Consider the following 23,100-nt stretch of genomic DNA (forward strand, 5'->3'; position numbering starts at 1 on the left):
AGCCCTGCCCTGCAGAAAACATGTTTCTCTCTACCCACTGGCTCCTCTTGCCATGCTGGGGCAGTGGGTTATTGAGGACAGATTTGGCGGAAACAGCACCATCTACTGAGAACCCAACATCCTTCCTACAGGGATTCTTTGGGGTTGGGAATTTTTGGAAGGAAAGGCAGCCCAAGCGACACTGAACGCTCAGCTCCTCAAGTTACTGAGCTCCTCACATCAGTCTGACGCTTTCCATCCCTGGGATGACTCAAGTTGCTTCCGACACTTTGCTGTGATTCAAGTCATCTACTCTGAAGAGACGCAAAATAACCCTAGTGATAAATGTATGAAAGAAATTGATTCAACCCAAGTATGCACACCAATGTATAAATACACATTTCATCCCCAAAGGACTTTTTTTTTTTTTTTTTCTCCTGTGTGTGTGTTCATTCCCAAGGTCTGTCCAGGCTGTGTTGTGTCCCAAGCCCTCGGTCATGCTGCCATTGGGTATCACTTGATATCAAACAGACTTTGGGGCACGCTGAGGCACACGTTGGCTGGCCGGCCGTGGGTTCCTTGGCTTTTATTTGGATGGGTTCGCTCCCGGAGTGGGGACATTGATTCCTAGACGGACCAGTGGAAATATCCACAGGGAACGAGGCTCCAGGCCCGGGAATGGGGGAAGAAACCGCTCGGGGCAAGTTAAAGGAAGGCGCAGCTGGGAGCCTCCCGTTGCAGGTGAGGGAGCACTCGGAGGAGCCAGGCTGGCCCACCGCCTCGGGCACCCCGCCTGCGGTCCCTCCCCTGCGGGGCGGCCGGGCCTGGCTGCAGCCCCCCACCCCGCTCCGGCAGGGCTGCACGGCGCTCACCGCCGCCTCCACACCCCCTCCTTTCCCCCCCGTTTCTCTCGGGATTTCCAACCAGCCAAGCCCCCCCAGCCCGGATTTTTCCACGCCTGACAACAAAGGAGGCGGGCGGGCGGCCGGCCTCGGCGGTGACTCAGCGGCGGGCCCGCCCCCGGCCCGCCCCGCCGCTCCCCTCCCCTCAGGCGAGGCCGGGCCGGCTCCGCGCGTGTGGCGGGGCCGCGCCGGCGGGCAGGCGGGCGGGCAGTCTGCCCGTCAGTCAGCCAGCCAGTCAGTCAGTCCGTCAGTCAGTCAGTCCGTCAGCCAGCGGGCGGGCAGCTGCCGGCTTCCCTCCTTCCCTGCTCCCGCCGGGCGCCTCAGGGTCCCCCTGCCCTCGTCCCCCGCGCTGCCGGGCGGGGAGAGCCGCCCCGGCGAGGTAGGTTTTGTGTCTCCTCACACAAAGGCGCGGCGCCGGCGGGGAGGGACGGGACAGCCCGGGGGGGGGTGGGCTGAGAGAAGGCGGCTCCCGCTGAGGGTCCGCGGTGTGAGGGACGGCGGGGGTCGGGGTGCCGCTGGTGGGAGGGGGCCGTGGGGCTCCGCCGGGAGAGCTCCGTCTCTGCTCCTTCATCAGGGAGACGCGGCGAGTTAACCGTGCGCTGCAAAAGAAAAAAACAAAAGGGGGTGATGGTGGGGGGGCAAAGTAGAAGGGAGTCGGCGGGGCGCCTCGGCGTGCGGCGGGGGCAGCTTCTCTGGCGACTCTTGCCGCGGCCCGGCGGGGTCCGTGGGTGCAGCCTGGGGGGGTGTGTGGTGGTGGGTAGGAGGAAGAGGTGGAAAAGGAACAGCAAATAAATATATATATATAGATATGTCTGTTGTTTCCTATATGTCCTGCCCTGTAAAATGAGAATTCAGAGCAGCTGAACTTCTGATGCGGACAGTGGATGTTTCCTTACAAACCTATGAAAAGAGTAAGAGCTGGAGCGCGGCGAGCCCCGAGGGCCTGCGCTGACCCTGCGGCCGGCCCTCCTGCTGCGGCTCTGTCAGTTTCCCTCGAGGGCCCTGAGAGTACCAATATCCAGTTCTTCCTAACAGGTTGGGTTGAAAGCCAGCGTGGCTGGCCGGCGTGACTGCATGGATAAGTGTGTTTTGAGGGTTCACAAAGGGAAGGGACACAACACAGGAGCTCTGTGTAGCTTAAACTACTTGTTTGCTTCTGCTGGATTTTTTTCATGGCTTCATGAGTTCTGGCATGTATCGATACTGTGTTATTGCAGTGTATGCCCGTGGCTGGCGTTGGAGCAGAGTCTGGTCCCAGAAGTTCAGGGCGCGCTTGTAGCAAACTCAACAGAGAGGTGGGAACCTGTGAGCTTCTTGGGTTTTGTTGAGAATTCGCAAAGTCAAACAAAAATGCAACAAAATGAGGAAGAGATGCTTCTGTGTGAGCATAGTGTGGTTGCTGTGTATAGTTTGTGGTGGGAGTATTGTTGAATAACTCTCTGGCAGCAGTGCTGTTCTGCATTGTGGTACATATATGTGTGTGCTAAATCCTGTAGCACCAATGAAGATGTTTAAATTTTGTTGACTTGGCGGAGCAGTATGAGCGTGGAAGAATGTCTCTAAAGATGAGAATAATTGCATGTGGATCTTGGGGACAATTTGAGAGGCATTTAAACAGTCTTTGATCTCCCTGTGATATCAGCAGAATGCTGAGAATCTCTTGCTTTATTGATGGATGTTTTCCTAGCAATATATGGACGGACAGCATATACTATGAATGTGATAGCTGCTCAGTTATTGTCAGCAATATTTGCTCAGGGACATTAAAAAACTTTACTGGGCTTTATTAAAAAGAACCACAAACACCCCATATCTCCTAAAACAAAGCCTTTATTGTCTTCAAGCAACTGTGGGCCAATTTCATGCTTGGTGTAATTCCACTGATGTCAGTGGACTTTTGCCAGGGATGATTTTGGCAGGTGAAGTGTCACTTCTGTTTTTCAAAGTCCCAAATGCTCAAGAGTAATGTTGCTGTTTTGCTTCCAGCACCTAAGTATTGTTAATTAACATGGTTGCTGATGCTTCCCAAAAAGTGAAGAGGAAGGGGTGGGAGAGTTATCTCATCAGGTCCTCTAAATGCTTTCCCACTTGCTTTGTCCTCTGCTTCAGCTCTTACATCCCTTAATTTACTATCTTCTTTCCTTTTCAGTCTTAGCATCTTTTTTTTTTCTGTCTTCAAAATTAAGATAATTTCTCAGAACTCCAGCTCACCCTTGAGCGTTTAAAACTTTTGAGACTGTTTTGACCCCTACAGCACTCCTGGGTGACAGGGTAAGTGAGGAGCTAGCTGTGTGGCAGCTGCAGTTGGGAGATCTTTCTCGTACATGCACGTGCCTCTTCTTTACAAGCTGAGTTATGTGTTGGCTATGGTCAGTGCATTTGCTGAAGTGGCAGATTGTTTGACAGTCACGCAGTGGAACAACCAGGCTTGAGAGAAACCGAGTAGTGCGGGGTTTGGGGAGTCCCTCAGTTTTTACATAGTGCCATGCTCAGGATGTTGAGAAACAACTGTTTTTGAGAACGGCCCTTCATATCATCAGTAAGGACAGGAAAATATCTAAAAATTGGGGAAAAGGGAAAAATGAAAGAAGATAGAAGAAAATACTCCTTTTTGCTAGCTGTGGGAGGAAGTGTGGAACTGTTTAACCAGGAATTAGCTTTAGCAGAATTTTGGCTCCATCAAAGTTTCAACAACAACAAAAGATTTTATTGAGTAAAACTGTTATCTTTGTATGCAGTTAACAGTATTAAATACATGTGGCCAACTCTAAGGCTGTTCTGGCACCATGATAGTTTTAAATAGAGCAAGTTTCATTGCTCAGCTTTGCAGAGTCTCTGCTGAGCCATTTTTGTATCTGACATCTTTGCGCTGTTCAACTTTGCATCTATTTGCATGTCTTAAGTACACAAAAAGAGCATATTTGACACAACTCACAGCTGATGCCATCCTGACGCTCTTGGAAAAATCAAGCGTCAAAGAGCAAGATACATGCATTGTCTAACTTCGGAAAAAATGTGCTTAATTCTTTTTCAATTTAGTGATTAGTGTAAAATGTATTCTGGCTTGGCCAGACCTGGTGTGTGCTTGGAGTATTACTGGAAGTATGGTTTGCGGCTTAACATGTTGCAAAGGGCCTGTGACTCTTGTGTATTTACATAAAGTGCATGTAAGTTGGGGGTTTTGATGCTTAATTTTAACAGACAATGGGAGGTTTCAGCTGTGGAAAGGGAATCGGTCCCATGCTAACCTGAACATAAAGCTGCAAATTTGATGGGAAAAACATTTTAGGAGTAAGATAAATTATCTGGCTAGAACTGTGTTTCTCAGTGGTAATTTCCTCTGTCCACATCTTGCTTGTTCTCGTCAGGCTTATCTCTGTGCATGCTTCATTATATCAGTCCTGTCAAAACTGTGCTGAAGGAAAGGTGCTGTGTCTTCCCACTGTGGGGAAGACACCTTCCTTTGCAGATGGGGAATAAAAGCACAAGAAAATAAATGGGTCATCTGTGAGTGCATGGGAACTGTAGTGGTGCAAGAAGTTGAACTTGTGTCTCCTGAACTATTGACTAGTGTTGAAATGAAAGAACTTCCCCCTGCACAATGGAATAGGAGAAGAGGCATGGTCCAAAAGGCATGGCATGAAAATAGGTTTGGTTACCTGGCTGTGATGCAATTAGTGGTCGATTGACTGCTCTTCCACCAACACCACACATGTTGGTCTTAGTTAGACTATGAAAAACAGGAGGGTTTTGTAATGATAAATGCTTAAACAAAGACATTCAGTGTACACAGGAGAGAGAAAAAACAGTAAGGGACATATTTCTTCTCCCTTCTACACCTGCCTTTAAATAGGAGTGCTGTTTTTACAGATGTGTCTCTGGCTGGATCTTTGGGGAAGTCTTTCGTCTAGCCTGTTGTACAGTTGCATGTGAGCAGGTACCAGCGGAAGGGAAGAGAAGGTTTTGCAGAGCCAGGAGGGTTGTGGTGAGACCAGGACTGCTTTTCTGTGACCCCAGCAGCTGGGTGAGGTGATGCGAGTGCAGATCCTCACCCTAAGAGACCAGGCTCATACTTCTTTTCAAAGGTGATTTCTAGAAGGGCAGCTGCTCTTGCTTTTGCTATGCACAGACACTCACGTAGCTCTGTTCTCACCCGGCTGCTCTTCTGCTTCAGGGCATTGGTGTGAAGGGCTGTGTGTGTTGCCTGACAGCTGCGTGTTGCGATACTCTTGTGGCAAAAATCTTACAGGGGTTATATGGACAGGGAGCCAGAAAAGGAAGGATGTGGTCTTTTGTTCCCCTTTCTATATAACTTGAAAATACCAGAGGATACCTGCTACCTCTTTGTTTTGTCACACTGGGAACGCTGAAGTTTGAAGTAACGCTTTTCCTTACTGCACTTTGGTGGTTGACTGTTATAATTGCAAAGTCTGTCATAGCTTTAACTTTAGTTTCAAAACATGGTTTGAGCTGGCAGCCTACTACTTGTGTTTAGGCCAACACTTTAAGTTTTGTGCAATGAAGAGCAGGAAACTCACAGGTGGGAGAGCAGTGTTTCCAAGTTGTGTCTGTGAAAGAATAAGCCACAAAGACTTTTTGATCGGTTCTGTGCAGTGCTCTGTCCACTGTATCACATTTTAAAATAACATTTGAAATCAGCAGTTATTCTGATTTTTTTAGCCTGGGTCTATAGGGTTTATCGTGGCTTGGTGCAGTTTGCTTGCTAGTATAGATCTTGTCTGGCTTGGAGTTAACTGAGTCTTCAGCAGGTCATCAGCTTGCTTGGATGGGACAAGGATCCTAGTTTCATGATGATAGTAGGGAGCACAAATGCAATAACCTTTGCCTTGTTTAACTTATTCTAGAAGCAAAACTCCTGGATTTGCTTACGTTTTAAAAATTACTCTGTCAACATGAAGCTGGAAGGTTGCCTTTTGTGCACATACATGCTCTCTTCAAGAGAGGAATAGCACAGGCGATTTAGAAACAGTGGGACAAATTCCTTTCTTTTAGATGAGATAAATTTCTTTATTTTTACATTTATACTGCAATTTTAGGCAGTGTATGTGCCTGCAGGATGAACTGTAAAACCTCTGTTCTGCCCTTCAGCACATCTCAGCTTTTACCATTCACTGCTCCTCCGCATGAGCTGCATTAAGAATCCTGTAGACGACTGTCTTTACAATGATGAAGCATGAAATGTGCCCTTGATATAAGGGGTGCTTTAATGTCCTGGACAGCAACCTTGCTGCTTGTTGTGGTGGGATGGGTCTTATTTTTTACGTTGTACCCAGGAATTATTTACTACTTCTGTAAGCTGGAGAGGTAAAACCCAAAAATGCTTCTGAAGGAGAAACTGCCCTCATGTTTGACTTCGGTTTGAAGCAGACCCTCTACTTTGCTCTGCAGTATATTTTAGGGAGGGGAAACAGTGTCTTGAAATTATTTGTCGTTGTGTAGAGGTTTTTTTTTTTTTTTGTGTAGAGCTGCTTTTGCTTCCTTTAATATTAAAGAGTTCTCCTGTCTGTGTTGGAAAGATGTTCAGTTCACCACGCTTGTGCCCACTGGTGCTAGCTAACTCACCGTGTCTGGTGGCATCTGCTTCGAATAGGAGCCCAACACTGCTGGTGAAAGGTATTTCAATAGTGATGGCATGCAGTGGGTCTGTGGGTGGGTTGGCGAGAGGAGGGTAATGATGGGAAATAACAGAATGATTATTTTCATTCCTTGCCTGTACAGTGAATGGGCATTCGTAAGACCTCATGTATGTACACAGGCTTTTGTTCAGGTGCTGTTCATAAAACGGAGTTCACAGTCCTCAGTAGTCAAGATGATGTGACAAGAAGTGGGTCAACACCATTCATGTGTGCATAACTGCACTCTTAATCTAGGCCAGTGCCTGTGCAGGATGCTTCTGAACAAGCTGAAAAGATTTCAGGGAGCTGGAGCTCTTGCTGTCAGGTGGGTGAAATGCACCTCTAGCTGAGCAGAGCACTTAAGGATGGGGATCAGAATGGATGGTCTTAAGTTGCTTTACATGTTAATAAGACCATAGAGGAAAAGCTTTACTCTTTAGTACCTCTGAAGAGCAAGGAATTTAGTTTGAGCCAAAGGAAAATTTCTTCTTCCTGGCATGATGAGCTGCTGAGCAGCCTTTCAAATTACGTGCACTGCTGTACTGTTTCAACTGAAATACATCTCTACTGCCTCAGTTTTCTCGTAAGTGTCTTTGGGGAAAAAGATGACTTGCTGAGTATTCCACTGCATAGCTGCTGTGTCCTTCAGACTTGCTGCAGTAATTGAGCTCCTTGGTGCCCTTCAGGGAAGAGTGGGTGTCTGGGCTTGCCCTGTGATGCAGTTTGGGGCTTGGCTGGAAGAAAGGAAGAAAGCCAATTTTTGTCTGAAGCCACTGGGATCTGGGGGGTTTAATTTTGGAGGAACAGGGAGGAGTTTTGATTGGGTTATGGTAGTCTTTGCATTATGTGATAATTTATTTTTCTTCTTAATCCCAGAACTTTTTGAAGTAACTTGTCCTTGAAGATGAGCTAAGTCATATAATGCAAGCTGTAGTAATACACATATTTAACTCTCATAATACCTGGCACATCACCATTGTCCCCTGAAAACACTGGCAGAAATTTATAGCCAGTGGGTATCTTAAGAGAATGGAGGAGAGGATGGGGAAAGGGTGATGGTGGATTTTCTTTGGATGGGAGGTGTTTTTTTGATATTTCTAAAAGTAAACCAACTTTTTCTTCCAAGCCTTAGAAGTACCTTTGAGGCCGCCCTTCTACATGATGTGCAGAACCAAACCGAAGTGCTGTGGATTGCAACCAGCTTCCCAGTTGTGCTAGCAGTAGGCTTTTTAAGGTGAAGAGATGACCTTCCGTAGGTGGCTGCTAGGGCAAGGGTAGGCAGTAAGCACGGCTTGCCTTGCTGCTCTCCAAACTTTCTCCTGTGTCCTTCATCATAGTGAGCAGTGCAGCGACCCAGAAGCCACTCAGAAACACTCAGGTGCAGAGTTGTCTGTTCTGGAAGGAAGCCCTGGCTGTGCTTTGGTTTGCCCTGTGCATGCTGTTTGTTACTACAGGTAGCAACTGTGGGGAGCAGGGTGCCTCTTCAAAGACAGCCTAAGCATGCCAAGTCACAAACTTGCAAAATACGAGCAAACATATTCTTCCTTTTTCAGAAAATACCTGAACAGCTAGCTTTAGAATTCAAGAAATTTAATGTCTCTGAAAAGCAGAAAGCAGATGAAGCCGCATCCCACTGAAAATATTTACAAAAATATTTTTTTGGAGTTCCAGCAACTGGAAGGCCAGCCTTGAAGCTTGAATGAAGACTGTAGTCTGTGAATGTCCATGCCAAGCAGTCTCAGGTGCAGGATTTAGTTTAAAAGGCTGAAGCACGTGTTATAGATGCCATTGTATTAAAACACTCAGTCTCTTGAGGAAGCTCATATCTGAGTTCTTGGGTCTGTCTTGCTTTCTCTGTAACTAGTAACTGATGAAACTGAGCAAAAAGAGGGAGATGTTGGAGGTACCAGCTGGCTGCGTTACAAGCTACATAATTTTCCTAATCCTGCAAAAGTGCTGTACTGTCAAAGTTTCCCGTAAAAATCCAAGAATTTACTGAATGTGCTGTGGCTTTTATTTTTATTTTTCCCCCCACTGTAGTACGTAAGCAGAATAGAATAAATTTCCTTGTCCGAGGACATGAGGACAAGTTTGCACATCAAGTTAGAAGAACAAGTGTGCCAACTATTATTTTGTTTTCCAGCTATGTGAGGGCCCTTACTGCATAACACTGTCCTAAAGAGACAGTCTCTGCCCCAAGGAATGTACAGTTTAAATAGGGAAAAGAGAGGGACCGAACAGACAGTAGACACACAAAAAGGTGAAGCATGTTGGGATTTTTTGTGACACCAGCTCAGTGCTTTTGCAAACTTGAAGCAGAAAAATTTGTCTTGCGTCAGAGATCAGTTTTGCACTGAGTACGGCTGCTTTGCTGGAGAGACAGATTTTCACTGAAAATTTCCATTGTAGACGTAACTTTATGTATCTATATAAAGATGCCTCATCAGTCATGTTTATTGCATTACAGGAACAAATTTTAACACTATAAGCTGCACTATAGGGATCTATATACTTTCCAGCTAGTTAAAGCCTTCTTTTTCTCTGTAGAAGCACTAAAAAGGCATCTCCTCAACCTTGTTACCTGTTTCCCGGTAACTAATAAGATTAACAGATCCAAGACCACATGCTCCTTTAACTAAATGTAATGCATTTGCCAGCTTCAGTCAAAAACACTGCAAGGAAGAAAAGCACAGGTCTATACAGTAAATCTTATTTTCAAAGAAAGCAGAACTTAAAAAAGTTAGACCAGTATTCTTTGCTAGAAAATTTTTGCAACTGATGTCACTCTCATTGTGACGTGAAATTTTATAGCAGACAACTCTAAAAATGGAGGCCAGTTTGAATTGCAGAGTCAGATTGATCCGATCAGTGATATGCATATAATACAGCCTTTTGAAGGAACTGGGTGAAGAACTTCAAAAAGAAGCAAAAGTATTGAGATCCTGGGGGACTTCTTGAATGCTGTAGTAGTGAGCCGTATGGGTACCTAAGTAGCTAAATTTTTCTGCTGAAATTGTAATTCAGGTATCTGATCTCTTCCTAATCCACTGCCATGATTTCCTATGGCTGAGTAGTTCTTCCTTTCCTCAAAGCTGTCACAGTATTGCTAGCACGGGATGACTACAGACAGCATCTGCCTGGGAAAGGCTCTCGTTTCTGTGATGCTGAGGTTGTGGTCAGCTCAGCCTGTGATGTACCTAGCTTTGCACCCAGAAGGATGAGAAGAATGCACAGGTTTTACAGTGCTGTGCTAATTAACATCATGGTGTCTGCTGTACAAAATTCATAACTGCTGAAGCATCCCCATATTGGCTTTCAGTGAAACTGTTTTTTGGAGCCTTCCCCCCCCCCCCCCCCCCCAATTATGCACGAAAAAAGGTGCTCTAGCTGCTGAAGCACAATGCTGTCCCCTGTTTTACTTTCCTGTGTTTCTTCTGTATTGATGGAAGGCTTTGTTTTAATGCTCAATTCTTTTTGACTGCCATCATCTGGTAGCATACAAGGGAGGGCTGCATTTGTAATGCCTGTTCTGTGCACTGAAAGGCAAGAGTTTAGAATGAACTTTAACATAGAGGAGGGTGTGCTTTCAAGTTTATTCCTTCCAACATTGACTGAAACTGAATTATTGCAAAGAAAGGCCCATCAAATTGGGCATAGCACGCACTGATAAAACAGCGCTTCATTAAATGACTACTCTAAGGGATCATTTTGACTCCTTCCTCCCATTTTAGTATTGGATCTTAATCTCTTTATTACAGCTAACATCAGGACTAGTAGCTGTGGTGAGTTCATTTATTCCTTTTTTTATCTTTAATGATGAGAAGCCTCAGCTGACTTCAGGTTTGAAGCTTTACAAGGCTTGAGATTCATCTTTGTTTCATCTCCAGAGTTACGCTTTGGTTTAGAGTAATATATTTTTTCTAATAGGAAGCTGATTAACTGACTGTTAAATCAGCTACAGATACAGTTAGTTTACTTTCCAAGTGCACATTTAGAGTGCTGTGAGGTCAAGCAAAGACTGGAATTAGAAAGCATGAGATTACACATACTAGTCAGCAAAACACTGAATAGAAGAGATAACATTAAAAGCAATGAAATAAGGAGCTCCCATTTCTATTGGGTACTTTCCCTCAGGAGGAGGACTGGAAAAAAATTCTATACATTGATTAAACTGGTATTAAATTTTAAGAATCTGAATGGTTATATTTCAATATACTGGGGTTTTTTTGCACCCCAACCCAACCCCCCTTTATTTTTTAATGGCCATAATTAACATTAACTCATCTTAGGGTATCATGGTTCACTAGAAGGGAGGCTTAGAAGCATACTGTAGGAAACAGTATCCCTCAGGAAGGAAAGGATATGAAAGTGTAACAAACCATTTACAAAAAATATAATGAACCCAGTTAATGTTGTTAAACTAGGTAATTTCTTCTTAGACTTTATTTATAGAGTCGTGGTGTATTCAAAGAACAAGCTGTCAGGATAAACAAATCCTTCCAATATCTATTTAAAGTAGATAAATGTTTATGATTGTCCTTTTACAGATTGAGAAATAGATCTATAGAAATAGACCTATAGAAAAAAAAAGGCTGAACTGACTTGCCTACAGCTATAACTAAGTAGTGCAAGAACAGAATTCGAACTTGGGACTTTGAACCAAGAGAAAAACAAACAAAATGAAACACTGCAGATGGAAACATGATGAAAAGATAATATAAACTTTGTATTTAAAGCAGAAACTGGCTACCCCAATACAGAAATCATCTTCCTATAAAGGCCTGTAGGCAGCCTAAAAAGCTGCTTCTTACTGAAAACAGGATCTGGTTAGACCATGATCTTACTTGCCAGTTTTGTGCATCTTACATTACCCCAGTTAAGCTTGTTGCTTCTGAGAAAATTCCTAAAGACGAATTGGAATTCAAATTCAATTTTCAAATAACTGAAGTTCAGATGAGGAGCACCAGGCAAATTACGTTTCATCTTGAAAAGCTGCAACAAAACCATGGTAGAGATTTCCTTTACTTATCTCTCGGATAGCTTATTGGTGTGAGTCACCCAGAGCAGTTATGCTAGATGTGGAAATATAGCTGACTCAAAGACAAGTGATTGTCATTGTTTTATGGGATGTCACTAACTGCAGTTTCATTAAACTGCAGTTTTCTCTCTGTCCTGGTCAGATGTTAATTTTCATTACAGTTTGAGCTGAGCTAGAACAAACATTTCTCTTTTGCTTTTGGTGAGTTCTCTAGATCGCAAGGGCCATGAGCTTTTTTTTTTTATGTAAAGGATGATGCATCTTAAAGCACAATGCTTGCTTGTTTCTGTAAACTGCAAGCTGGGGGGTGGTAGTATTCATATAGTTACTGCACTGCTTTAGCATTTGTGCATTTTGGGAGAATAGTGTGGTTCTGTAACAGGGTTTGGGATACACACACTCCCCACCCCCACCCCACCCCACTCCTCTTCTGGAGATACATTTGGAAATAATTTGATTATTTTTTGATTAATTGCAGTACCTTGTGTTTTCCATCAATGCCTTTCTGTCACTGATGACTATTAATAGATAGGGAGTTTTTTAGTGGCGTTTCTGTATAAGTTTAAGCAATTACAGACTTTCTTAATTATAACGTCTTGTTTCTAAACATGCTAAGTTAAAAAGTGAAGCAAACAGCGTTCTGGACTACTGTACTGGACGTTGTTTGAATTGGATTCCTTTCCATTACCTGTCTTGTTTGCTCTGGTGCTTGTGATTCATTTGAATGTGAACTAGCCAGCACGTGACGAATGGAAAGCCGAAAGTAAATACGTAGTAGTGTCTGCTAAAGAATCAAAAGGTCCTACCGTGAGCCCTGGTGCTTTTAAAACAATTTAAATATCTTTCTGTAAACCAATTGTTGAATGAAGAGCGAATGAATGGAAGTTTAAAAGCCTGAATCTTTAAAGTTTGGAACATTGAAAGCCTAGATTAGACTTAAGTGTTATTACTTTGAAGTCCTTAATGGAAAGGGAGTAGAAGAGCATTTTTAAAAGGGCTTTCTTGATCTTTGCCTAGGGTTTGTAATTGAATCTAAGGCCTGAAGTTTACAGGGTCGATTTGGCATTGGAGTGGGTGTATCTATTCACATGTAGGGTGGTCAACTTCAGTGATCAGATTTTTCTGTTTTCCTCTCAACACTAACAGTATAGTCTCTGCTTTGAGCTGGGTTTTTTTCTGATGTGCATATCTTGTATGTCTTTTTTAGGAGTTTACTTGAATTTACAGTGCAATTTCTCTCCAGTTTGCCTGAGTAGTGTTAAGAGTATGAAACTTTTTATCTAGAGCCAGCTGTTTTGAAGCTGAAAAGCTAACTTCAGAAGTTAAAGGCCCTTGGCTGAAATCTGGCTAAGGTGTAGACATATGTGTGCACTAAATAAAAAGGCAGGCTGCCTTGCAGCTGTTAACTCGTGATGGCATCGGGCTTTCTTTCCTCCCAGCCCTGTTCTGGACTCCATGTGTTGCTCTGTGCTTTACGCCCTGCCTAGGAAAAGGCAAAGCTATGTGGCTCATTACAAGCATCTATGGATCTTCCAGAACTAAATGTTGATGTCGGACTGCAGTCAGGTCTGTGCCTGGTTCTGCTGTAAGCATCAAAATAAACAAGAGAAGTGAAGGTGAAGTAGACAGTAACTGGAAAGACTTCTGGGGACAGGACTTGCTTGTCAGCAGAAAATCTGACCTGGGATTAAACTGGGTTTGTTCTCATTGCAGCAGGGTTAGATCTTGTTGCATTATCCTGTATAAGACAATTTGTTAAAGGTTAATAGTTTCTTTTTTTTTTTTTTTCCCTAAAATGGAAGTTGCTTTAGATGACAGGTGTCAATTATGTACTTGACCAATGACAGGAAGTTTGTAAAATGACTGAAAGTGGTTCTTGCAAGAATCTGAGATTTTAATCATGTTCATCGCAGTGATGCTGTATTTTTCCTAATAAAAGAGCTGTTTGTACCTAAAGCTGGAATAAGTTTGGCTTTTGGGGCTTTTTTATTTGGTTTTGTGTTTTTACTTAAATGTGCCACAGAAGCCAGAGGTGTCCTACAAGACACCTACTTTCAGAAGGGATGCAGGCAGGTAGGTACATTGGAGTTGACCTTTTCATCATCATCATGTGTAATAAATTTTGACCTGACCTCTGGATAGGGGAAGAAAATTGGTCAGACTGTAATACCAGACTGAAAAGAAAATGAAATGCAAGGTAACAAAAAGAAATAAAAAATGCGATATATCTGTATCTCATGTACAACGTATTTCTGCTACAAACTGAAGCTGTAAACTTTCTAGCTGATCTGCGTGAGATAAGTTTGCATGGACCTTACAGAGCAGCATCACAAGTTTGAACTCCTCCATGCTGCACAACTAGCTCCCTGTTGTCATCCAGATCACATGTAGTCAGTGCTGGGATCCTCCCATTTTGCCTTCCAGAAACCTTGGTTTTGTTTTCCTGTTGTCTAGCAGCACTGGAATGAGCCCTGTCAGAGCCTGGACTCCTGGCTGGAGTCTTTCCTTACTCAAATAGCAGTTTACATGAAATTTTGGGGGAGCTTTGTATCTTGTAGGATCTTGTAGGATCAAACGCTTTAAAAATTTGGCTGAAACAAGCAGAAACTTACAAGGAGGGGTGCAAGTGCCCACTTGCGTTACCATACAGGAAATCTAAGAAGGTCATTTAACTTAAATACCTGACGTGGTCCTGTATTTGCTTCTTGGCTGTGAAACGGTCTCTCTGGATATGTTTTTGCAGCTTAGCTTTCACCAGGGAAACTCCCTGTGTGTAGCCCAGCTCTGGCAGTTCGGTTTTCCTAGAGCCATACTGATTTAACTAAGGTGTGGGCATGGGAATACCATTCTGGATTTTTTTCTACTTCATGTCTAAACGCTTTACAACATGGTTGCTACCTTTTTAGAGAGCCTGTTGTACATGCAAACCACACTGATTTCCTTCAGCTCTGTTTAACTGTCATTTGGTGGGTAGCTGAGATGGGGAACATTAAATATGCTTTCATTCTTGCTAACTTTCTGACCAGTGAACCACATGAAAATTTTGTAAAGCTGAAGACGGGAAAGATCTCTGTGTTTTTCAGTCCCCTCATTTGGTTACAACATAAGGGCGTAGTGTTCATTTATCACTTCCTTCTAGAAGCTTGCTGTAACTGAATGAGCTATTCCTGTAATTCAAGGGCATGTGCATAACAAAGTCTTGAAAATGAGAACGGTTAAGAAACTTGTTATTTCAGATTGTTACATATTTGTAAACTGGCTGCAGGCCTTTGAGTTGAGAGACTAACCATTGAATTCAGCACTCTACTGTGTTGACTCACAGAAAGATGAAAGTTATTTTTACATGAAGTGGAAACTTAGACACAGTGGTATGAAACTCAGTAAGCCCCCAGTGAGTATATGTTGGGTGATTTTTTTATGGTTAAGGATCATCGTAAAGCTATTTCTTTGTATCAGTGACCTGTCACATCATGTAGGATCAATCTTTGCTTAAGTAGGAAATACTTATTAAGGAAAGCTGCTGCAGACCTGAGCTTGCATTCTAACTGTGTTATCTCTGCTGGCCAATAACCACATGTTTTATCTGGTATTCTTCCCAGTGCATGAACATGCCTAGTGAGTAACACATGAAAAACAAATATAATGAGGGTTGATACATTTGGCCAACGTGCAGAGTGTAAGGATCTCATTATTTTTTCCTACTTCCTGCCTTTGGTTTTTTATTTGAAACTTTTCAATACAGCCTAGGCAAGGTTCTTTCCCATTTCATCTGCATCCTAGTCTTTCTATGGGGGTGACTATGTTGAGTGATGAATTCTGGGTTTTATTTTATTTATTTTAGCAGTAGCTTTTTTATTTGGATCTTGCAGGAAGTTACATCTTTATTTTTTTCTTATTTTTTTATTGTTGTTGTACATAAAAGGAAGGCTAAGGACCACATCTTACAGAAGGGGGAAAAAAGAAGGATTTCAGAAATGTACTGCTTACTACTGTAAATAAAACTTTAATTAATTAAATGCTCTGCCTGGCCTCTTGCCCATGTAATAAATAAAAATCAGAGAGAATATCCTAAATCATCATTACCTGTTATCAAAAATACTTATGTTTCCGTTTACATTTTCATCCCACAGTGAAGCTGAACAAAAATTGACTAGTAAGTCTCTATATGCAAAGAAGTCTTGATTATTTAGGTTATGCAGTTCCCTGCACTTGTGTGTTTGCGCTGATGTCCTAAAGAGTGACCTTTATTAAGCCAGTAAGTATGTAAAACACCTTTGTGTATACAAAATGTATGGATCCTACCGCAGGACCCCTGTTGTTGTCTTTGCTTGTAAGGTCTGCCCAGGGTTGTCTCTATTTACTACAATACACAGGCTGCCACCTGCAGTATTCCTTGGAGAGGAAAACTCCTGTTCAGCAAAGCCAGTGCCTTGCCTCCTCCTATACCGTTAACCTGGTTCTTGTTGATGCAAGGTCTTTCTGCAAGTCCTGCTCAACCCAGTAAGTCAGGATTTAAACTGTCTGAGCGGGTATTGGGCAGCTGGGCTGCCAACGCAGATGGCGGCTTGTCTCGCCTCCCCCAGGAGAAATGAACCTCTCCTGCTCCAAACCTGTGCGAGGTTTTCTGGTAGTTATCAACTTTTTCTGCTGGAAACCGGTGATGGCCTGCCTGCCTCTCCAGAAGGGACTGAACCGGTATCAGTGCTGCCTGCAAGTGGTTGTCCTTTGGGTGCAGTTACAGCGATGAGTAATGAGGAGGGAAATGACAGCTCTGACTGCCTTGTTTTACTTTTTGTTCCCAAATCTCCCGGGTTTTTATCTCTAATCTTCAGGCTCAGCCAATGAGGTTTAACCGCAGATCCTAACACTGAGCTGATTACATGCAGATCTGTGGGTGAAACATTAAGCTGTCGGAACGGAGACTTGCTGTGCTGCCTGAGATGAAGCAGTGTCATGTCCATCAGGCAAACCGCATGTTCCTGTCTCCTTCCAGAGCCCAGTGGTCCCCAGGCACCGTCCTGTACCGCATGAGGGGAGAGCGCCGGGGCGGCATCTGCACTGTACTTTACGTGCAGCCCTGACACTAGGTGGGAGCTGGGGCTCTTGTCGGCTGCGTGTTTGGTGTGATTCTCCCCCAGTCATCCTCCTGCGGGCTGATGCTGTGGGATTGTGGGGCCCTCTCTCCAAAGGGTCACCCGCTTCACCTGCTGCAGGAACCGGTGGGGCTGGGCTCGGGTTGCCCTTCTGTAGTGTGGCAGCCAGGGGTGAGCTCCAGGCAGCATTACCCACTGCTGATCCTGGCCTGAGCCAGCTCCTTGGTTGCCCACTTACCATAAATTGCAGATGCTGCCAGTCTCCCCACTCAGCTTTTGTTGGTGCTGTTGTTGCAAGAAAGCATTTTTAGTAGCTGCTTTTCACCATCAAAATGATTACTTTGCTGTGAATCAGAGCTGACTTAAATGCAGGTGGGGGATGACTCCCTAAGCCAGGTTGTCTCTTCCAGACCCCTAAAGCAGTTGAGGCTTACTGCACATTAGCTGTCCTGAACTGTCTTACAGCTTCTTGGTTCCAGAGGGGGGTTTACCAGAGCTGACAGCCTCTCATGACAGCCAGCAAAGGGTGGGGAAAGGGAGACATCACCCTGAAATCCCGCTCCCTACAGATGGAGAGCCCTGGTGATTGTGAAGAGAGCGTTGAGAGCCAGGACTTCCCAGGGCTGCTGCTTGGGGCACAGGAAAATCCATCATTTTTTTCCAGCCCATTTTTTTCATTTCCTGGTTCACCACTCAAGTTAAATTTCCTCTTAAGTGCTATATACATTTGCAGTTTTAAAAATGTGGGAAAGGTGGTCTCGTGGCAGGCTGTAATGTAGTGCTAGTAATTATTCCAGAGATGGCCCCTGCTTTGCCTCTTGCCCTCTCATCTGTCATCAGCTCCCTCCTGTATTTTGTGAAGTTCTTGCTTCTGCTGACTGTGGCAGGGCAAAAAGTGAGCTCATACGGAGCTCAAATTACTGTTGAACCAGTTCGGATCTGTTTAATGGAAACCTTCCTTCTGCAAACCTTTTTGCACTCCTTTTACTTAAGTCATAAAACTTCTTCTGTTTGAACTTTATGAAAACAAACCAAAACCCTCTTCTGTGTTGGTTACAAAACACTTTGATTCCTTTCTCTGTTTTTGTTGCGTATTATTTACTTAACTGCTGCTGGAGTAGCATCTTGGGGTAAAAAGACACTGCTTCTTGGCCAAACAATTTAAATTTTTCGTAAAGGGAGATGTACAACCAAACTCTTTGTGAAATGAGTTAAACAATCCATTCCAGCTCAAGCTTTAAATAGGAAATGTGGATTGTTTCAAAAGCCAGGAAAATTTGGACATGATAGAGTATGGATGCGATAATACTTTTCAGCAGCTGTGGAAATAAAGAAAAAACATCTGACTGGTTCTGGTAAAAGCCTGTATAAATTTATAACTTAGAGTGTATGCATATGATCTCATGAGACAGAGTGAATATTTGCAACCGCATGTAATGCTGAGTGGTATGCAAGCATCAACCCATATTTACAAAATCCTGTGGTAAGTGTCTTCATTTTTTTAAATTTTTATCTTTTCCTGAGGCAGAGATTTGCCAAGATCTATTGTAGACCTTGTTAAGTAAATTCCATCTCTCCTTTTGTATTTTTGTTTTGCTTTTTGGCTTTCTGTGCTACTGGCAAATCTGTTAGTGATGCTTAAGTTAAAGGGACTTCAGTTGCACAGTCATTCATATGAAGAAAAAAAAAAGTTGTATATGCTTCTGAGTTGAGTTTGTTACCCCTGTTTTTTGAGATGGCGTGATATTGTCTAAGTTGTTTTGGCAGGTTGTGAAAAGCTTTTTAAAACGGTCAGCCTTGCATTTATGCAGGAAAAGCTTTGGTATCTTCTGCCTTCAGAATTTTAGTGAGCCCACGATCACTGCAGAATCATTTGGGTATGCGTTGTCTCCAGTTGCTATGTTTGACTTTTACAAAGACCTGTACATGTTCAAAAAAATTTAAATGAGAAACAAGAAGATATTTTAGCTGTACAGACTCAGTTCTCTGTAAGCATTCAGTAAATGACTCTTACTGAGATCAATGGTTTCCTGTGTTTTATTAGCACGGTAGTTTCAGCTGGTCCTGTAATCTCATGTTTCTTTCTATAACTATTTTATAAGGAGAAGGACCCAATTAAACCAGTTCAGGTTTCTCTGTTACAGTGCTGTTATCCTTGCTCTCATTGTAACACGCCTATCTTGGCTGTCTGTCTGCTGTGCCCCTGGCACTTTTGCATTTGCTCAAAAGCTCCTGCAGTCACTTATGCAGCAGTATCTTTTTGGCCATCTTTGCCTCCCTTTATTCTGATTTGTACACAAAAGCACACAATACAATGTTTGCTTTGTGCTTTTTAGCCAACACAGGCCTAGATTACAAGGTGATTCCACCTCTCTGTACAGGACTGCTCTAGACCCTGAAACCTCTCGGGCTGGAGCTGCATGCCCCTCACATCCCTTCTGCAATTACTGACTCCTGTGGCAGCCCCCTGGAGGAGGGCTGATGTAGGGAGGTGGGAAAAGAGAGGGGATGGGGAAAGCAGGTGGCAGCTGCTGTAGGACAATTAGGACAGCTTCTGCTATCTGATATAGTGAGCCAGGTGGTTCCTGTTGCTGCCAGTAAAAGTGAGGATAAAAGGTACGTGGGGAAAGAAGGGCTACCCAATACCTGCAGCAGTCATCGCCCTAATACAGGTAGCTGGGCTGTAGCAGGAAGAAAAGGAAGACTAGCTCTTGGGGTAGTGTGCCTCTCAAAGAATCGTTTTCTGCTTTTCCAGGGAGGATTAATGCAGGTGAGCAGAGCCAGAAGACTTTCTGCTGGACAGTAGTCTGATGTGAATTTGATCCTGCTCTGGGTACCTGGTGTGTGGTAAAGCAGCACTGCTATGGGCTTTGCTGCTCTGCTGTTTTAACTGGTAGCTCAGTGAGGTATGGAAGCATCCACTGCATTTGTGCTTTTGTCTTTGTACAAGCATCCTGCCGGTGTTGTGATACAGGAGTGAGTCTTGTCCAGAATGAGGTCAGGGGAGTGTACTTTAGGTTCTTGACTGGGGTTGTAAGACTTAAATGCTAACTGTAAATTCAAGATTGGCAAAGACCTATTTTAGAATGAGCTGCCTTGGTTTGTCTGCTTTCAGATGATCATTAAGTATTTTGTTGAATGTATATATGAGGGTAGGTATTTAGGATTGCATAGATCAAAACATTAAACTGGCTTGGAAATACATAAAAGTAATTGGGAAAAAAATCTTATTTGCAAATAACTTTAAAATAGATGTATAGTTTAGCCACAATTAAATATTCAGCCCAACTTAACCTCCCCTACCCCCTGATCTAACCACCTTAAGGCTTCCCCCTTTGTAACCTGTTGAAATTTACTGGTTAAGAGGTTGGAACCAGTTTTTCTGAGAAACAAGCAACATTTATCAATACTCTTTCTATCAAATTCAGAGATACCCTCGATTTTTATTTCATTCAGTGAATTCAGTAACTAGTTATCTCAATTCTATAAGCAGTTATTCCAAAGCTGAGAAGGTGAAGAAGAGTCAAGAATATGGTTGGGATAGAAAAGGATACCTCTACTAGTTCTAAAATCTGGACCAAAAATAATCAAGTTGGTAATTTTAGATAATAATTTAATACATCTGATCTATAAACAAAATGTCTGTTCCACTTTGTACCTAGCTTGCTTCAGGTGATTTTTATCTAAGTAAACAAAATCTGTTTTACTCTAATGGTTTTGTGAACTTCGTCTGCCTTCACTTACCTCTCTTAAGGTAACCTTGATAGGAATAGCTGAAAGTGTGTTCACTTAGAACATTAAAACTGAGTAATTTTCCATGTGTAATAAAGAATTTGAGTAAGTGTTATATGTGATCAATTAGTGGTGCAATTTATCTGCATCTTCAGCAAACAAAAGGCTCATGTTACAGCAACCCTTCTGCAGAGAGTAACTGAAACGTAGAAAATGCTAGATATTTATCAATAAAGATTTTTGCTTAAATAATTTTCATTTTTAGCATTTGTTCGTTTCTAGAATGCAAATAAACACCATTGTTTTCTCCTCTGAGATGTCTTCCCGAATCCTTTTTAGCTGAAGTGAAAAATGGAGGCATGGCATTATTTTGAGCCTGCATGTACTTTGCTCTTGATGTGAAACATTGAAACCCACAGGCAGCAAGCTTTCCATATGCAGAAGTTGCCCCTGGCTGTGCAAGAAGATATTTAGATGTGCAGATTATGAAGAAACTTTGTGGTCTTCTAAGGAAGGACTGCCTTGGGTAAAAACAAGTTTGAAAATTGAAGCTCTCTACGATCTAATGGATCTAGATCTACCAAAATCTAACAGATGCCTGGATAAAGGGAATTAGTCATAAGAGGGAAGTCCTAAAACTGGTTTGAATCAGGTTTCAAAGGTGAGGGTTATGTTGATTGTTCAAAGCCTTGGATTTCTCACCACCACCAGGGTCAACAAATGGCAATCTGATGTGAGGTTCTGGCAAGACACAGTCTGGTTTGTAAAGGGCCTTATGCAAGTTAAAACAGAGCAGTTTGGGATCATGTTTAGCACCTGTGGCTGGTGACTGCATAGTACACTAGGGGAGATGACTTATTTTTACCAGCATGGGATGCTTGTAGATTCAGCTGATATGGACCTATTATTTATGCATGTTTTGGCTAGGCCTTCCAGGCTGAGTTGGAGAATGTAGGTCAGCTGCCACCAGTTAGGCTCTGGTTTCTGAAAGAAGATTGTCAGCCCTATCCCAGTGCCTCTTGCCAGTGCCCTTTGGGCTTTGTTAACAGTCTGCTTCCTGGCTCCTTTCTGCACAGAAGACTATTAGTCATCTGGTATTCGTTCGCCCAAGTGCAGCCATTGCAACAGTTAGTGTAACGGATGGCACCGCTAAGGGAAGCAGAAAGGACAGTTCCTGGTGTTCATGCTTCCCCCAGTCCTCTCCAGCCAGCATCCTGCAGGGCACACATGGATCCACACAAGATGAATGGGCAGGAAAGGGACCTGCTTCTGCACGGTCTCCTTTCAGTCACTGTGATCCTCTCATGTGCCTTTTGGGGTTACTGGAGGAAAACACGTGCTTTGCATGTTTGCTCAGTAAATAAAGGAAATGGGTATCAAGCATGTTACATCCTTCCCAAACTGTTAATAATTTCCCACCACTTTGACTATTAATCTGAATATTTGGTATGGACAAAATCACAGCAGATTAAATAGCGTTTTCAGTTCCAGCTGGGTGTGATTGCTGTAATTGTTGTCAGGCAATATCTGAAGATATTTCTGTCTAAATACAAAACCTAACCGATAGGAGAGGGAAGAAGGGACTGCTAATGAGATTATGGAGTAAAATATCAATGAATGACAACCTCTATTGTGAGACTGGGGGAGGAGGACAGTAATTTATGCAAAACCAATAGAGGCACACCTTGGTTTGCACGTTAATTATGGATTGAAATTTGTAGTTTAAACAGTGGGATTTAATCTGTTACCTGAATTAGGGGGTTATAGTTAAAGTATGTGGAACAGACTGAATTAGGGATAAATATTTGAACCATAAGTATTCCAAGTATTTAAACCAGAAGCAGGAAGAGGAAAGAAGTAGGAAGCAGTTGGGCTCGCTCTCTGTAAGGCCCTGAGACTAGGACTTGTGTATGCAACTGAAGGTTTTGTAGGTTTTTTTCTTCTTTTTTTTCTCCCAGTCATGTTGATTATTGAATATTGTCGTTTCTTTTTTTCTTTTAAGGAAGTAAAAAACTTATGCAAGGTATGCATGTTTTTCTAGGAATAACAGAAAACAGCAACATACTATTTCTGTACATCATTTATGTTAACATTCTGTTTACAGTGTCTCATATTTATAAGAAATGTGCCATTGTAAATGCAAACAGAAGGTTAATTAAGAAGCAGAAACTTCTGATCAAAATTGGATGTATATTTAATACAGTTGAACACAGGGGGCAAGCCAAAAAATTAAATATAACACTATAAAGTGTTACAAAGGGTAAATGCAGTGAATCCCTGTGATTTGTCTGGCGTTGTAGGTGATTAACTGTACAACAGACGTGTTTCCTGTGTTAGAGCTATATTCAGAACAGCAAACTGTTAGAAAACTTGGGCTGGAAGAAAAAAAAAAAGCAAGCACTTTAAGGCATGAGAGAAGAGGCCTTATTGTGTACTAGAGCTTCAAGGATACAGAGGGCTGCTGTCAGGATACCCCTGCAAGTCAGCTGGTCATCCTGCGGTTGAATGGCTCTTGTATAAACTTTGTAGTGAGTGGGTAACAGAGCAAATGGAGCAGGGAGAAAGGGAGAATCGCATGTTTATGCAAAAAGGAGAAAGGGAGAATCGCATGTTTATGCAAAAAGCATCATCTTTTAACTGTCAAAGTTTTAATGTTCTATGTTCAATATTGTGTCGTGTCAGTACCATAAGCACCTGATGGTTTCTTTAAGAGTTCATAC

At 42.9% G+C, this 23,100-nt stretch overlaps 1 protein-coding gene across 4 annotated transcripts in view; it reads left to right on the forward strand.

Annotated features, from left to right (window-relative positions):
* The first annotated feature begins 1,064 nt into the window (after positions 1-1,064).
* The window catches only part of FAM107B (family with sequence similarity 107 member B), a 62,786-nt gene continuing 40,750 nt past the window's right edge, over positions 1,065-23,100 (forward strand). The window contains exon 1 of one of the 4 annotated variants that reach the window (XM_056340189.1): positions 1,065-1,260. The gene's annotated coding sequence lies outside the window, so the exon portion shown is untranslated. Of the gene's footprint in view, positions 1,261-19,435; positions 19,555-23,100 lie in introns of those variants that run through there. The other 3 variants (XM_056340191.1, XM_056340188.1, XM_056340187.1) reach the window with 3 other exon arrangements.

Source organism: Falco biarmicus, chromosome 5, assembly GCF_023638135.1.
Source record: "Falco biarmicus isolate bFalBia1 chromosome 5, bFalBia1.pri, whole genome shotgun sequence".
In the NCBI taxonomy this organism is placed as follows: domain Eukaryota; kingdom Metazoa; phylum Chordata; class Aves; order Falconiformes; family Falconidae; genus Falco; species Falco biarmicus.